This window comes from Amphibalanus amphitrite, unplaced genomic scaffold (assembly GCF_019059575.1).
Source record: "Amphibalanus amphitrite isolate SeventyFive unplaced genomic scaffold, NRLGWU_Aamphi_draft 000548F_arrow, whole genome shotgun sequence".
NCBI lineage: Eukaryota > Metazoa > Arthropoda > Thecostraca > Balanomorpha > Balanidae > Amphibalanus > Amphibalanus amphitrite.
In genome coordinates this window covers 90,427-106,289 of record NW_024882042.1, presented here as the reverse complement: position 1 = coordinate 106,289, position 15,863 = coordinate 90,427, and the positions used below count along the sequence as shown (strand labels likewise).

The following is a 15,863-nucleotide window of genomic DNA, read 5'->3' as shown; positions in this document are numbered from 1 at the left end:
CTGTGCAAATTTGGGCCACGTGACCTTTGCTGACCTCTTTAGGTCAAACGGCTGGGAGTGCCACCGAATGACTGGGACTGTGGATTGGGCATGTCAGCACCTATATTGTGTGCGAGTTTCAGCTTGATCGGAGGTGTCCCGAATCTTGGCTGAATCCGGGCTTCGACGTAGGGGAAGCGGGGGTAACACCGCCCCCCTAAGCTTTTCGCCAAAATGAGAGAATATGTGTGAAGTCTCTTGGTAGTTATTGTTTTGGTTACAATATTTAAACATTTTCTCACGTGTTTTAGGTACTTATTTTGCATACTCCTAAAAGGTTTTCATGTATCACGACTTTTAAAAATACCTTGCATATTTGCTGCCTACAAATTGTGTGGGTAACCCCGCCACCGGTGTTGATGTTAACCCAACCCATTCCTACGAAAGCTTTTAATTGTTCAGAGATCGTGTGCGATGAGTTTCCTGTCGGTAAGTGGTAATTTTCGCAAATATAATCGGTAATTGACACCTAAATAGGTATAGGTTCATCAGCTGTTTGCCAGCTTTATACAGCTGTCAAGTGCTTGGTCGGGATGCATGAAAAATATAAAGTAAAAAATCAAATAAGCTGCTTATTCCCGACTTAGGAACATCTACGAACATAAATAAAGCGTGTCTTTGGAGTTTCATCACTTATCACGCTACAAACAGGAAACACCGCAACCTCAATTGGGGTAACACCGCCACGGGGTGGCGGTGTTCCCCAATAAGTGATCACAAGCAAAAATCGCCAGCGGTAAGAATGTACTACACGGTTCAAGCAAACTTATCTTACTGGACAAAGCCGATCAGTTATTTTTCGATGTAATCAAGTAAATCAAAATGAGTCTCTACTTAAAGACATTCAAAAGTGTTCCCAAGTCATCGAATTTTTATAAGAGAATGTGCATTTTTCTTTAAATGCCCACATTGAGCTTCGATTACACTGAAACACCGGAACACAAATCAGAAGACGCTTACCTTCGTGCGGTTAATAGGAAATAACGGATTTTTACACTTCACATTTCATACTTTCGCCGCCAGATGGGGTGGCGGTGTTTCCCACAGTGGCGGTGTTACCCCCGCTTCCCCTATGTAGTGTCGTTTATTTGCACATTTTGACCTGCCGAGGTCAAACGGGGTCACATATCGAAAAGCGGTTTTTAAGGAAAGTTACTACGGCCTATGGGCTACCCGATGATGTGCTTTGATTTGGAATTCGGTCAATCTCTCTACTCAAAAATTGCTGTGCAAGTGTATTTTCGACATAGCCCACAAATGACCTTAGGTCATCGCATGACCTTGAGAGGTCAAACGAGTGTTGGGAAAGTAAGATTATATGCTGGAGAGTCGATTGGTGCCATTTTTAGCGCTCTAGCTCTACTGGGTGGGCCACAATCTGCTGTGCAAATTTGGGCCACGTGACCTTTGCTGACCTCTGTAGGTCAAACGGCTGGGAGTGCCACCGAATGACTAGGACTGTGGATTGGGCATGTCAGCACCTATATTGCGTGCGAGTTTCAGCTTGATCGGAGGTGTCCCGAATCTGGGCTGAATCCGGGCTTCGACGTATGTAGTGTCGTTTATTTGCACAATTTGACCTGCCGAGGTTAAACGGGGTCACACATCGAAAAGCGGTTTTTAAGGAAAGTTACTACGGCCTATGGGCTACCCGATGATGTGCTTTGATTTGGAATTCGGTCAATCTCTATACTCGAAAACTGCTGTGCAAGTGTATTTTCGACATAGCCCACAAATGACCTTAGGTCATCGCATGACCTTGAGAGGTCAAATGAGTGTTGGGAAAGTAAGATTAGATGCTGGAGAGTCGATTGGTGCCATTTTTAGCGCTCTAGCTCTACTGGGTGGGCCACAATCTGCTGTGCAAATTTGGGCCACGTGACCTTTGCTGACCTTTGTAGGTCAAACGGCTGGGAGTGCCGCCGAATGACTTGGACTGTGGATTGGGCACGTCATGGCCTACATTGTGTGCGAGTTTCAGCTTGGTCGGAGGTGTCCCGAATCTGGGCTGAATATGGGCTGTCTTGATCAACATGACTAGCGAATACTGATGCGTAGGTGCAGCATATGAAGCAGCGTGGCAACGCAAACTGGCACTAGCGCAGGTAGGCACGGTAAACAACGATGCATCTAGCGGTTTCTGTAAAGGCAAAAACATTGAATAAACGATACGGAAAAATAGAACAAATTCAAGAGCGCGATAATCTAAAAGCAATAAAGCAATAAATCATAATGTTCAGTTCTTACCAACGATTTCGTCCACTCAGACGCCATGCCTCCATTCTCGACGGAGTACACCATGAAAAAGACCAGGCTGGCACGGTCCGCCGACATCAAAACAACGGTGCGTCAGCTGATTATTGGTCCTCCGATTCAGGAGAAATTATTAACGCGGGAACGCCGGCGCTAGATAAAGGCGGTAGGATTCACGGCTTCGCATGATCGTGTGCAATATTTTTTATAGTATCAAGCGAGGGGTATTGCTGGAGTTTTGCAAATAAATATTTTGTTCTCAGTTTGGCTATGCGATCGTGAACACTTTATTATCATAGATACGATATGAAACAGGATAAACAGGCCAACCCAAGGCTTATGTAGGCCAACCTTAGACTTCGCATAGCCATGGACATTGCGTAGGAAGGTTTAGGTACTCGCCGATCGTACCACGATACCACGGGCAAGATATCAGACTTTTGGGAGTTTTGTGTCGCTGAAATGTATTTTAAGTGCTAAGAAGGAAAATAATTCAATTTAATGATGTCATGGACAATGGACATTTAGCCATTCCAAGCATATAATTTGCCTGGCTTCGACAACCAGATAGCCAGGTTTATTTCAAGAGCTTCTAAAGAGGTAGTGGATTTAATATCGTTTCTATTACATTTATTTGATAATCCTACATATCAGTAAACCTGCCACGCTATCATTCTCGGCGAGCGAAGCGATTACCGGCACATCGTACCAATGCCAATGCAGCGTCGAGCGTCCGATGGTTTACGATAGGAATTATAACAATAGTTTTAAACTAGCGCTTTTTAGAACCATGGTCCGAAATGGTAATTCAAAGAACCTCTTCCCCTTTCAACTCACCTGAAAAAGCTGCTTTCGTGTACCACCCAGCACCCGTTTCGTAGAATATCAAAATCATAACCGGAGGCGAAGATTATCTTTATGATCTACCACGATTCGTGGGGCTGACTAGTACCGACGGGGATCCCACAAACACGACGGTCACATTCATTAAGCATGATGTACGGCGTAAAGCACCACAACTCGGCCCCAAAAGCGCAACCTTCTGAGATATCTTATATTTAGTTTCAATGCTGGTACTGGTGCAGTTTCAATGCTGGTACTCTGCTCATTTCTGTTCAATGAAGTTATTTCTCGCTTAAATGCGCCTCACATTAATCGTGTGCTGTGCTCCACAATCATTGCGCCGCGCGCTCTTCCTTCTTATCGGCCCCCTTGAGATCGTATCCATCAATATCTATTTGCTTCTAAGTTCTAATGACTTGTAGAGAAACAATTTTAGAGCGTTTAACAAAATAATTGCATAACGAGCGATGGGAAAAGCCCAATCGTCCAACTCATAAAAAACTTTGGGACACAAACAACTGGAAACTGTTGGTAGTTGGTACTTTCGCGCATAGGCGGCGGAACGGGGAGGGCACCGGGGCACCGTGTGACCGTGCCCTCCTTTGATTTTGGCATTTTAACAATGGGCTCTATGGGCGTTACATGGAAAGAATGGGACCAAAAGTCGGCAGTGCCCCCCCCCCCCTTCCCCAGTTGAGCTGGGCGCAGGTACTAAATAGCATCAAAGGAAATCCTATATTCATCTCGCCGCATTTAAGCGCACCAATCGAAAGACGACAGCGTGACCGCGCTGACAGGCAATCAACCTGGCCACATAAAACTAGCTAGTGCAAGGAAGATGTCTATATAAACCACTGGACCATGCAAAGCGTTCAGTAAATAAAATACGAGTAAAGATGACGCGTTTGAGGGCAGACTGGCCAAACAGTGACGTTACACGCGGATCTCAACACTGCACAACACATTCATCAAAAAAGATCTCGTGGATCCCTATATACGTCATAACTAGCCCTAGTACGGGGGTATATAGCCATGGACGTAAATGGCCGGCTTAAGGCACAGGATCCCAATTGTCATCCCCATTACGTGGTCCCCAGAAGTCGCCAGACCGAGAGCTAATGGCAGTTAAGCACATCTTACACGTGCCGACAAACGTGACACAATGAATCCAATGAGTCCGCTAATAAGCCTGCCTAATTCTGCATGTAGGCTGCTATTTACCACCACGGCGGAAGGCTAAAACGCATCCATACAGCTCAACATAGGTGTCAATTTCCGCCGGGTTGGGGGTGCTCAAGCTCTTTAGATTCCCCGCCGGCTCGGCTGGCTTGGCTTTGGAGCCCCAACAGACGGTGCGGGTCAAGACTCAAGGTCACCGCTAAGGCAGCGGCGGATTTGCTGCGCCCGGGCAGTGGGCACCCTCAATTCGGTGAAAATCGACACCCATGCAGCTCAACATGACAAAACGCTGCATACAAGCGCACGTCCTCGCATTTAATTGACGCATTTAACTGCGTCACTAACCTCGTACACTGTACAACACTGGTGAGATGACTGTCCGAAGGAAACTGCCGACTTTGGCTGGCAACATTCAGGGTTGGTGACTTATGTACTGAGTTCGGCTGGCTGACGGCGATGTGACTTCAGGACCGGTTGATGAACGGGCCATCCTAGCCCCATACTACAGGAGCCCAGCTGGTCTTGGCGAGCGGCGGCGACTGGACGAGGCTGGACCCCTACTACAGGAGCCCAGCTGGTGCTGACGAGCGGCGGTTACTGGACGAACGGGTCAGCCTGGACCCCTATTGCAGGAGTCCGGCTGGTCTTGGCGAGCGGCGACGACTGGACGAGGCTGGACTCCTACTGCAGGAGTCGAGCTGGTCCTGTCGAGGAAATAGTTCACCTTTAACATGGGATTTTAAACTGAGATAGCAGTCTGATAGAGCAGATTTGTGTATGCCTTATATTTGAACCGTTTGAGATATTCACCTTTTATCAGTGAATATTGGTGCTTAAATTAATGTTCTAGTGCTCATTTACAGCAAGCAGAAACCTCTTCAACACACACAGTGGCCAATCAGCGATGAGAGCACTTACAGGAGCAGAATCCCTTGCAGCTGATAGGTTGTTCAGCTGTAAGTGTTCATAACTCTAATCATTAAAATAATGAAATCCCTTTAGAAGAAGTGTGTAATTCCAAGTTAGAATACATTTAAATTTTATTCATCACATTTTTAACACACCTTTTTAAATTTTATTTATCAAGTTACTCACAGAAGGTGAACAATTTCTTTTAACACTTACCTTGCTTCAATGGTGACATGTAGCTCTTACAGCAGAGAAGGCACAGCATTTGGCTGCAACTTCAAATATTTACTTGTTGCTATCAATTATTCAGTTTTGAAATGCATACAGGTAGGTACAATGAATCTTGGGTTCTCCTGTAAGAATGCCGACCGCAGAAGCAGAAGTTCATCCAAAGCTTGCGCCTGAAAAAGGGCCAGGTTTAATTATCATTATACCATAATCACATTTATGCCTAATTTGTAAGAAATAGGTTTAGGTTAGCAGAAATAGGTAAGGTTTTGACTAGACCCCCTGGGCCCTGGGTCACAACAGGAGATGACCCCCGTGATTGGTGGGACCACCAGGCACCAGCGTCCAGCACTGGCACAGTCCGTTCTGACCACCGCACACCTATCAGCCACATTTAAAATGCACTACACTACATCCCCCACCACCTGACCACACCAGACCAAATCTGCACCGCGCTACACAAAATCCGCACTGCACCAAGCTAAATCCACGCCACACCAAAGCCTCACCAGCCGGACAAGCCAGCACAGACGAGATCTTGTCGAAATTGCCATGCTTTGCAGAGTGCATACTGGCCTACCTGAACCTGACCTTACCCAGCATATGAGCCTGACTGTCCTTAGCACTGGGAGCTCATTGAGACCAGGCCCCACAAGCCTAGTGGCCTCCTGAAACCTGATTTCCATATCAGTCGGGGAAACTATGGTAAAATCTGCTATTTTTAGCAGTCTGCTATTTTTAGCAGAAATCTGCTGAAAATGGGTACGCATGTGACGTCATCGTACCCAAATATAGCAGATTTGGGTACGGCCCCCGACAAAAGCAGATCTGCACCCTAATTGAAGCAAATGCGCATCAAATGCCTGGCAGATTCATGATTAGAATAGTGCTGAGAATGTCCTCTGATATTTTTGTTCAGATCCGACTATTTTTAAATAATGAATTTGAAAATAGTCGGATCTGAACAAAAATAGCAGAGAACATTCTCAGCACTATTCTCATCATGAATCTGCCAGGCCTTTGATGCGCATTTGCTTCAATCAGGGTGCAGATCTGCTTTTGTATGGGGCCGTACCCAAATCTGCTATATTTGGGTACGATGACGTCACATGCGTACCCATTTTTAGCAGATTTCTGCTAAAAATAGCAGACTGCTAAAAATAGCAGATTTTACCATAGTTTCCCCGACTGATATGGGGTGAGCTATTTAAGAATGGTGATCGGATATCGAACGTGAGACAAGACAGCAATGAGCAGTGGGCGGTTCATGCAACCATAATCATGTTTCCTTACCACAAGTATCAAAGCAAAATCAAAAATAGCTACCTATCGAATTCAAATTTCACTGGAACCTCACCTGCATGGATCTTAAGTGAAAGGATCTTGATACATCTGCACGAAAGATACATCTTGATCCACTCATCTCAATCTTGTTTTTCTGCATCCAGGGCATGCAACACTTCTGGTCAAGGCCGTATATAGGACATCGCTTCTGGTATTTTTGGCACCACACTCGACTGCTGAGCTCAAATGCAAATTTGGATTGCAATCACGGTCATAAAATACTGAATGAATCGCAATGTATGTTCAGTCGATGTACCCCTCGTTCGATGTCTCTCAGACGACGAAGATTGTACGTCGTCCGGCCAATCCCGTTCTAGATCAACGGGGGCTCGGCTGCAATTATGGAATGTGATTGGCCGAATGGCGTAGAATCTTTGTCGTCCGAAAAACATCGAACAAGAGTAATGTCGCTACTGCGCCATTGTTGCATCGAATTCGCCCCATAGAAGCACGTGTTAACTCTCTCCCATAGGGCCCTGGGTTGACTCTCTCCATAGGGTCCTGGGTAAACTCTCCCCTTGTCTATTTTCTTTAAACGGGGATAGTTTGGACAACAAAATATTTTCGACCTCAAAAAAAATAAAACTTAATTTTTGATGTACCTCATTGATGCAAAACATCAGAAAAACATTAGAAATTAAGTCAAAGAAACCGATTATTTATAAATGGACAGCTGACGGCATGCCTCCCATGTCCCCTGGCTTGAAGCTTCGGCTCCGTGTTACCTTAGTATTCTATGACCGTGAAAAAGACTGAGTATGGCGGCTGACTTAGAGCCCGCCAGTCACGGGAACCCGCAAGTACTGCAGACACGCGGACATAAACATTAACACATGAGCATGCCATACTCATCCGTAAAACAAATAACATGCGGAATAACAGAAAAATGTCCCCGTATAAACTCATCCCGCGAAACACAACACAAAAAGATAACACATATATCGTACGCAACGAACAAGTACCGCCCGCGACAGAGATGGGCAAAAGTATCGATCAGCTGTTCGCGCCGTCTGAGACACGGCCAATAAAGCTACCGCGCGAAGCCAGCGTGGGGGGACGGGAAGCGAGTTTCCTAAGTGTGGAACTATTCATACCGTCGCCCGTTCGAGTGACGTCATCAGTTGGCGCTGGCGGCTAGGTGCATGGATTGGCGGGTCCTTAAGTTGGCGAAGAGGCGGAGCCAGTTATCCTGCGTAAATATTTAGCCAGTCTTAATTTTAGCGAGTTCCCTAGTTAGGGGAAAGCAACTTGTTCTACGTGAATATATAACCGGTGTTATTTCAGTTGTCGTTCGTTCGTGCATTCGCCCACCTTGGAAGCTTATCTCCTTCGAGGAGCTTGAGTTTTGACGGTGTGGTTTGTGCACTGCGTTTCGCTTCAGCATTGAGCAAATGTCTTCAGTATTACGGCTGGTGATACTGCCTGTCGGCGTTGAATGATGTTTGACACCAATAGGACACAGATTAGCAGGTAGTGCGGATTTATTATTAGCAGATTTATTAGCGAGATTATTAGCGGTTTTATTATTTATTTTATTAGCAGGTAGTGCGCACGGATCTATAGTGCGGATAGTGAGTGACGCCATCTGGACCGATGCTGGAGATGGTAGCGCCACCTGCCGCCACTTTGCTGCTCGCTACTTGTAACAGTGCCTGGCTGGTGCTGTGTGCTGATTGTTTGAAGCGTAGTACCTTATGACGCACAATATAAGGTCACTTTGCAAAATTTGAGGAGCATGGACGAATTAATTTGTGAGACATTGACGCCTTAGTAATACATAATTGTTCCCAACACAAGCTACGTATTAGATTTCAATGTATCGCTCAACTTCCCATAATAACACCAGGGGCGCTAGTGCCGCGCGCCGCTAGCCTATAATCGTGCAGCGATTGGTCAGCCGACTGTGAGCCATGACGTCACAGCCTGTAACGTCATCTTGGCGAAGCTTACGCCAATCAGAGACCTTAGGTATGGGCAGTTCCACACTTAGGAAACTCGCGGACGGGAACGGCTCAGGAAGGGGCAGGCTGCTCCATCTCGCGGCTGTCTGGGAAACTCCACCGCACCGCGCAGACCGTAAGGCGCAGGTGTCGCGGCAGACGCATGACTCCTCCGTCGCGCGCACACAGGCGCGCGGCTCACAGGCGCACTAACAGCGGATGTTCCGCTGACCATATTAGTGGCAAGGGGGGCTGTTAACATCCATCCCTGAGGCTTTCGGAAATATCTTCAAAACGACTGGAGCTATAGGATGCCGAAATTTTCTGACTTTTCTTAAAACTAAGCTGGGCACTTTTCCTGAAAATTTTAAGTTGATATCTTTATCAGGGGCGGTTCCAGGGCATGGGGAATCGGGAGGTCCTATTCGTGAAGCGAGTCGTTTAGTTAAAGATCACGATGCTGATGCATTATAACTGTAATTATTCATTATGTAGGTATATCAACATTATTTGTAGGTATAACAGCTTTAGAAGTGAACAAGAAACGGATCGTAGGCGGTTTCAGGGAAAAGGAGAAAAGGTACATATATGTTACCTTCCACCTTCGGTGCCCTGATGCCGCCTATGAATATTCAATCTAATTTAGGCATTTTATCACACGTTTTTGTATCATAATGAGATTATTAATTTGCCAGCCCGTTTTGGTGACAGCACCAACAAAACATCCGATTGATTATGTATTTCATGTGCCTCCAAATTTCATAACCTGTAGGAATCCGGCTATTAATTTTCGAAATGCTTATTTTTGTAATACATGTCAAATTCTGATTCATCCTGCATCGATCGGCAGTAGTCGCGTCAAAATTGGTTGAAAAACATGGCCATGGTGAGGAGTTAAAAAAGCATCTGAAATGTGTAGTTTCTATCCCCCTCCTACCTTTTTTTTGACTTCCTTTCTTCAAAATGTAGATCACGTTGAGGGAATCGAATGCCATTCGAATTTTGAAAATCGGCAGGTTATATTTTGACACCTGCCGCATTTTCGGGTCAGGTCAGGTCATTGACCTATGGCGTCAGAAGTGAACCTCTGCACGATCTTCAGAGGTCGCAACTTCGCAACGCTCTCAGTGCCAGAGGAGCTTTCACAAGGAGATTAAACTTACAGGACGTAGTAGAGGTCTCACAACTTGTACACCTCAGATTTTTCCTAAAGGTCACATGACGAAAGGTCGGCTACGTGACCTCTCCATTTCAAGTCAATGGGGGAAAATAAAAACTGCTATTTTGACGCTGGGAAAGATCTTAAGCTATCCCAACCCCAAGCATATCGAATCGTGATTTCATGCACTCTTTGCAAGTTTGATGCGTCACTTTTGTATTGTTAATGACGTCACTAGGGTCATATTAGTTTTTCGTCAATAACTCCCGATTCAATTGAACTAGCGAGTCGGGAGAGCCACCAATGGACTTAAAAGACCTGCCAAATTAAAAGATATGCGACATGACCTCATTCGACAAACTTCGTGACCTGTAAGCCCTGGCCTGACCGTGACCTGAGTTCAACCCCAACAAAAAGTATATCATTCGACAAGTCTCAACAAGGCGAACACGATGATGTCAAAATCGCGGCTTTGCGGCCTCTTTTAGCCAAGTTATTCATCAAAAACTGAACCCATAACTTTGGCACTTGACCTGACGTAAGATGTCACCGGTTGACCAAGACCTTATAATCGGGTGTCAATAACTGTATCTCGTAACGGCGCACCCGCTTGTTTTTCCTGAGACGCGCTAGCTCCATCAGAGGCGAAACGGGGAGGGGGGTCGTACCCGCCCCCCCCCCTTCGCCGGCGCGTAGAAGAAAACCAATATGTCCGGCGATGGTTAAGATCTCGTTCTTTTCCAGAGTCAACTGTTCAGCAATTTTCTTTTTCTCGGTCACGTTCCGTGTCGTGTCCTTCGTGTTCTGGAGCTGGGCCGCCTGGAATGGTCAGTATTTTTGGGTCGGATCCCACCTCCGACTCGTGAGAGGCACTACATAGTAGGCGGTGCATCATTTCTTATTTCTTATTGCGGTTTTTATTTGAAAATCTACTGAAAATGGACGATTTTTTACGCATCCCCTTCATCGTCTACGGCTGATCTCAAAGTGAGAGCACTACATATGTTCGCGGCCGTGTGATAAGGGTCGGTATGAGATCTGAGATGTCCGTACCACTGTCGTCGACTAATTTCCGACTAGTGCCGTGCAATCGGCCACCATCGTGCGATTGCTCGGCGATCGAACCTTGGTGGTCTCGCGACTGGTTGCTGATGTTGGGAAGAACGTCGTGCGATTATCGGCGACTTGCATACGACCGCCGACCGCTCCCGACTAGGCCCGCGACCACCGAAACCTGTCGTGCGATACTCGCCCTCCTACTAGCGAACAATGAAATACTTGTTGCGGTTTCTCGCGAACTCTTTGCGACCAAATCGGTCGCCAGGAGGTTTTTAGTGCATCATCAAAAACCTCTCGGCGACCAAAATGACCTCGCGACGTCTGAAGACAAGTCGTTCATATCAACATCCAATCGTACGAGCTCTTGAAGAATTGCGACAACCTTTTGCCGACCACCGATCGTGGGCGGTCGTAAGTGGTCGCATCGCCTAGTGGGACCGGGGCTTTACCTACACTGTGTTGACGACCGACTGCTTACCTGTTCAGTCAGGCGGTTAGTCGGCGGCGGACGGCGACTCCCCACAGCTGGTCGGCGGCGGGCGCCGACTCCCCACAGCTAGTCGCCGGCGGACGGCGACTCCCCTCGGTCGACCCGTCGGGTGTCGTCGGTCAGCCGCGTCCGATCCGCGGGCCGACAGGGCAGCCCCGATCCGCGGGTCGTCACTGTCAGGGCAGCCCCGATCCGCGGGCCGACAGGACAGCCCCGATCCGCGGGCCGACAGGGCAGCCCCGATCCGCGGGTCGTCAGGGCAGCCCCGATCCGCGGGCCGACAGGGCAGCCCCGATCCGCGGGCCGACAGGGCAGCCCCGATCCGCGGGCCGACAGGGCAGCCCCGATCCGCGGATCGTCACTGTCAGGGCAGCCCCGATCCGCGGGCCGACAGGGCAGCGCACGGAACTCGACTGGCGGCCGGCCGCTGCAGCACCCCGGCTCCCGGCGCCCGGCGCCCGGAGATGCTCCGTCCAACCAGAGCCCGGCGAATAAAACGGAACGCGGCCGGCGAGCGCGCACGGCGCCGCAGTGGCCCGTGGCCAGCGACAGGAGACGAACAGAATGCGGATATTTTTCCATTTGCCCCACTATACGCGGGTTAACCCGCGACCCGTAGTGGGGGGGGGGGGGGGAAATTTGTGTCACAAGGTAGTTCCGTGGTAGGGCTATCCAATGCCGTTTGAATTTTGAAAATCGGCCGGTAAATTTCCGAGATCTTTGGGGCGGGGGAGGGGGGGGGGCGAAACGCCCCCCCCCCCACGGGTGGTAGGGTCCGCTGAAGCCCTACGGGGCGCGGCTTTATAGTTGTGAACCACCTAGCACACAGCATACAAATTTGAAATAACGCGCTCAATACAAATTACACAGTTTAACGAAATTTTAGAAAACAGCTTAGATATGATCTAATTATCAGCATGTAGAAAAGCGAACGAGACAAAGTGTTTAAAAGACAAACTCAACAAGTAAGTACAGCAGAATGCCAATCGGCGACAGCCTGCAGCTAACAATTGTCCTGCAGTAGCGTTCGGTTCCCTAACCTCAGGCGCGATTCGAACCTATCATCGTTGATCAACAGGAGCCAATCGCGAGGGGGGGGGGGTTTGCATTGACTCCCTCCTGCCAGGCCGTGTTATAAAAAATGCCTGCCAGGGCGAGGGTTAAGAGCCGATTTCTTACTTTAACAGGTCAGAGGCCAGGTCAAGGTCAGGTCAAGAGAACAAAATGCAAGTTTCTACAGTATCGGCCTTGCACCGTAGTTGCCGAAGAATGGACTGAAACTGACTGCCCAAAACGTGTTCTTAGGCTACCAAGACAAGATTGTTGCATACAATGTCATGCAAAGGTCAAGGTCAAGGTCAGTTCAGGTCAACAAATGCGAAATAGGTATAGAAGAGGGCATGTGCGACACATGTTTTATGGGTTATTTTATTCATAGAATTCAATGGGCACATTCAATTAGTGATATGGACCACATCTGGATGAATTTAAGGTCGAGGCCAGGTAGGTCAAGGTCAGGTCAAGTGAGGTCAAATTTTGAAGTTGATTGTTGGTTATACCGCGGCGGCCGTATGTACGCTGCGGTAGCTACACCGTGCGGCGAGCAGGGCCGTTCCGCGGCGACATTCCGCAGTGGCGCACTGCTCGCAGGGCCGTTCCGCGGCGCTGTGGCCCACTGCTCGGTTATCGCCTCGTCCGTCGGCCGCTCAGCCGGCATTAAATATACAATATACAAGCACGTCAACAATGGCCGGAGGGTCAGCGATGCATTACAGAGCGACTGCTACAGAACGGTTATGGCGGCTGTTACCTTATTACAGAGGGATTGTTACAGAGCGATTATTACGATTGCTGTATTATTACAGAGCAATGCAGGTTAGGGACTGCTCTAACATATACCCAATGGATGGGCAAATGCCCACCCATTCACCACAATTGCCCACCCAGTGGCGTCGATTTGCACACCCAGAAGCAAATGCAAAAATAAAATCCGGCCGGACGTCCGGTACTACCACTTCGGTCATAGGCTTAGGAACAGGGGGGGGGGGGGGGGGGTGAAGGGGCCATGCCCCCCACTTTCGGAGGTGGGTGGTGGTGGTGGTGGGGGGGGGGGGGGGGGTTGCAGCAATGTTAACCCTCGCATGTGTAGGGGGGTCGGATGGACCCCCCATGGTTTTTCGCGAATAACTCGCGTAAAAAGCGGCCGATCGCGACGAAACTTTCAGTACCCTCTCATTGATCAATTTTACACATATCCTGAAAATTTCATGACCCTGACTCAAATGACCTTTGACCTGTGACCTGAGTGTGACCTCTTTTCCGAGACCATGTTTGGCCGGAATCGCGATTCCGCGTATATCGGCTCGCATTAGCCGCGCGTTTGCAAGCTTTTCGTGATTTCAAACGTTCAAACATGTGATTTGATGTTGCTCCCATGCATTAGAATGGGTGTCAAGGTCACCTGAAGGTCAGGTCAGGTCATTGACCTTTGGTGACCTCGGGTGACCTCGGTTCACTTTTTCGAGTTTTACATGTTTCTAGGCTAGTTTTTGGAGCTGAATTCGAATTTAGCAACCATTTGAACATTTACGAAGTAATTTTGGCGCCTTCGTAACATGTTACGAAGCTGTCAGAGGCGGTTGACACGTACTACGAATACCCGTCACAACCCCTACTGGTTGACCTGACCTGACCTGACCCGACCTGGTCTAAATGCTTAAAGACATCATCTGTGATCAAAACTAACACGATATTCGTGATCAGCACCCCGAAAAACCCCTTAGCAGCCACACTTTATGACTTTCTAATAGGTCCCGATTTTCCCGACTTTGGGTCATTGACCTGACCTGGAAGGTCAACCAATGACTTAGGACCTTAAAATTGGGCATCATCTGCTTCCTCTCGTCACGGGCAACACGCTCGTTTTTTCCGCGAAGCTCTAGCTCGATCAGGGGCCAAACGGCAAGGGGGGGGGTCCAACCGACCCCCCCCCCACACATTAGAAGCTGGCAAACGCCGCACACATGCGAGGGTTAACTGCCCGCCCCCCCCCCCCCCCACACACACACTTTTTTTCTGGCTGAACTTTTGCGCCTGTTTGCACCACTCGGCATCCTGAACAGTGAACACCAAAACTTGCAGATTCTTCAGCTTGTCCTTTGAATTTCGAAGAAGTGTTTGCATCTACAGCGTTATTGAGGGGAATTTTCTTCACTCGATGAAGTAAACCATGTCAACAGCAAAAACTGAGAGCTCTGGTGGCAACATTTCGTTGGTTGAATGCGAGTCGAGGTGTAACCGTGTATGCGAGCACTGAAAGTAGAGAACACTGACCAGGATTTCGACGGTCCTGTCCTGTCGAGGCATAGGTTTAGTATATGGGGGGCCGGGGAGGTCATGGCCCCCACCTCCGGAGGTGGTGGTCAGCAAAGTTAACTGCATCCCTCCCCCACTTTTTGCTGACTTTCATGGCGGCGTAAGAACAGGGGCAGAGGGCTATGGCCCCCACTTTCAGAGGTTGGGGGCAGCAATTTTAATTGCCCCTCCCCACTTTTTGCTGACTTGTGCCAGTCTGTACCTACTTACCACCCATCACCCTTAAATTTTGACGATTCTCCAGCTTCCCCCTTTGATGAAGATTTCCTTTTGTATCTACACTCTACACTCCAGGGCATATTTTAACAAATTTTTACTGCGTCCCAAAGTTGAGCAGAGGGCACGTGCTACGACTAAAGGCACAGGGCAAGGAACAGAGTAGGGCACTGAGGAGGGCAGAAAGTATAGCACGGCAGGTTGCAGGGCATGGCACAGGATATTTTAGAGGGAAGGCCGGGAACAGGTCAGGGCAGACAGCAGGGCACAGGTCAGGGAACCGGACAGGGCAGGGACGCAGTGGGTCAAATTAGCAGGGGCTACGTCCCAAGGCGAGGGGGCTGCGTCCCAAAATGGGACGCAGTAAGTGCCTTAAAATATGCCCTGCTACACTCTACAGCCATTTGGGCGCCACTTCCCTAATTAACCCGCGCATGACTGGGGGGGGGGCTCCACAGAGCCCCCCTCCGTTTTTCGGCAATATCTTCTGAACTGACGGATCAACACGAAACTTGCGATATCCTCAGCGGCATCAATTTGACACCTTGTGGTAAAATTTCAACTTTCTAGCTACCGTAGTATGGCCGAAAATGACGTCAGAGTGACGTCATGTCGGCCGATTTTGATGCAAATTATTGAACTACGGCAAACGCTCTCAAGAGCTTAGTTTTAAAGCTAGATCCAATTTCTTTGCATCAGTGGACTACAAATACACGTAGTTATCAAACTGCTATCTCGAATTTTCGGAATTTTGAAAATTGTGTAAAGTATGTAAATGTTTTTACAATTACAAAAACATATATTTTTGATTTTTCCAAAATATTTTGAT

General features: G+C 48.2%; 1 protein-coding gene across 3 annotated transcripts in view; it reads right to left on the bottom strand.

The window, feature by feature from the left end:
* Positions 1-11,806, bottom strand: part of LOC122393699 — a 30,666-nt gene extending 18,860 nt beyond the window's left edge. The window contains exon 1 of one of the 3 annotated variants that reach the window (XM_043389943.1): positions 11,432-11,806. The gene's annotated coding sequence lies outside the window, so the exon portion shown is untranslated. Of the gene's footprint in view, positions 1-2,286; positions 2,333-11,431 lie in introns of those variants that run through there. The other 2 variants (XM_043389942.1, XM_043389941.1) reach the window with 2 other exon arrangements.
* Between the last annotated feature and the right edge of the window lie 4,057 nt (positions 11,807-15,863).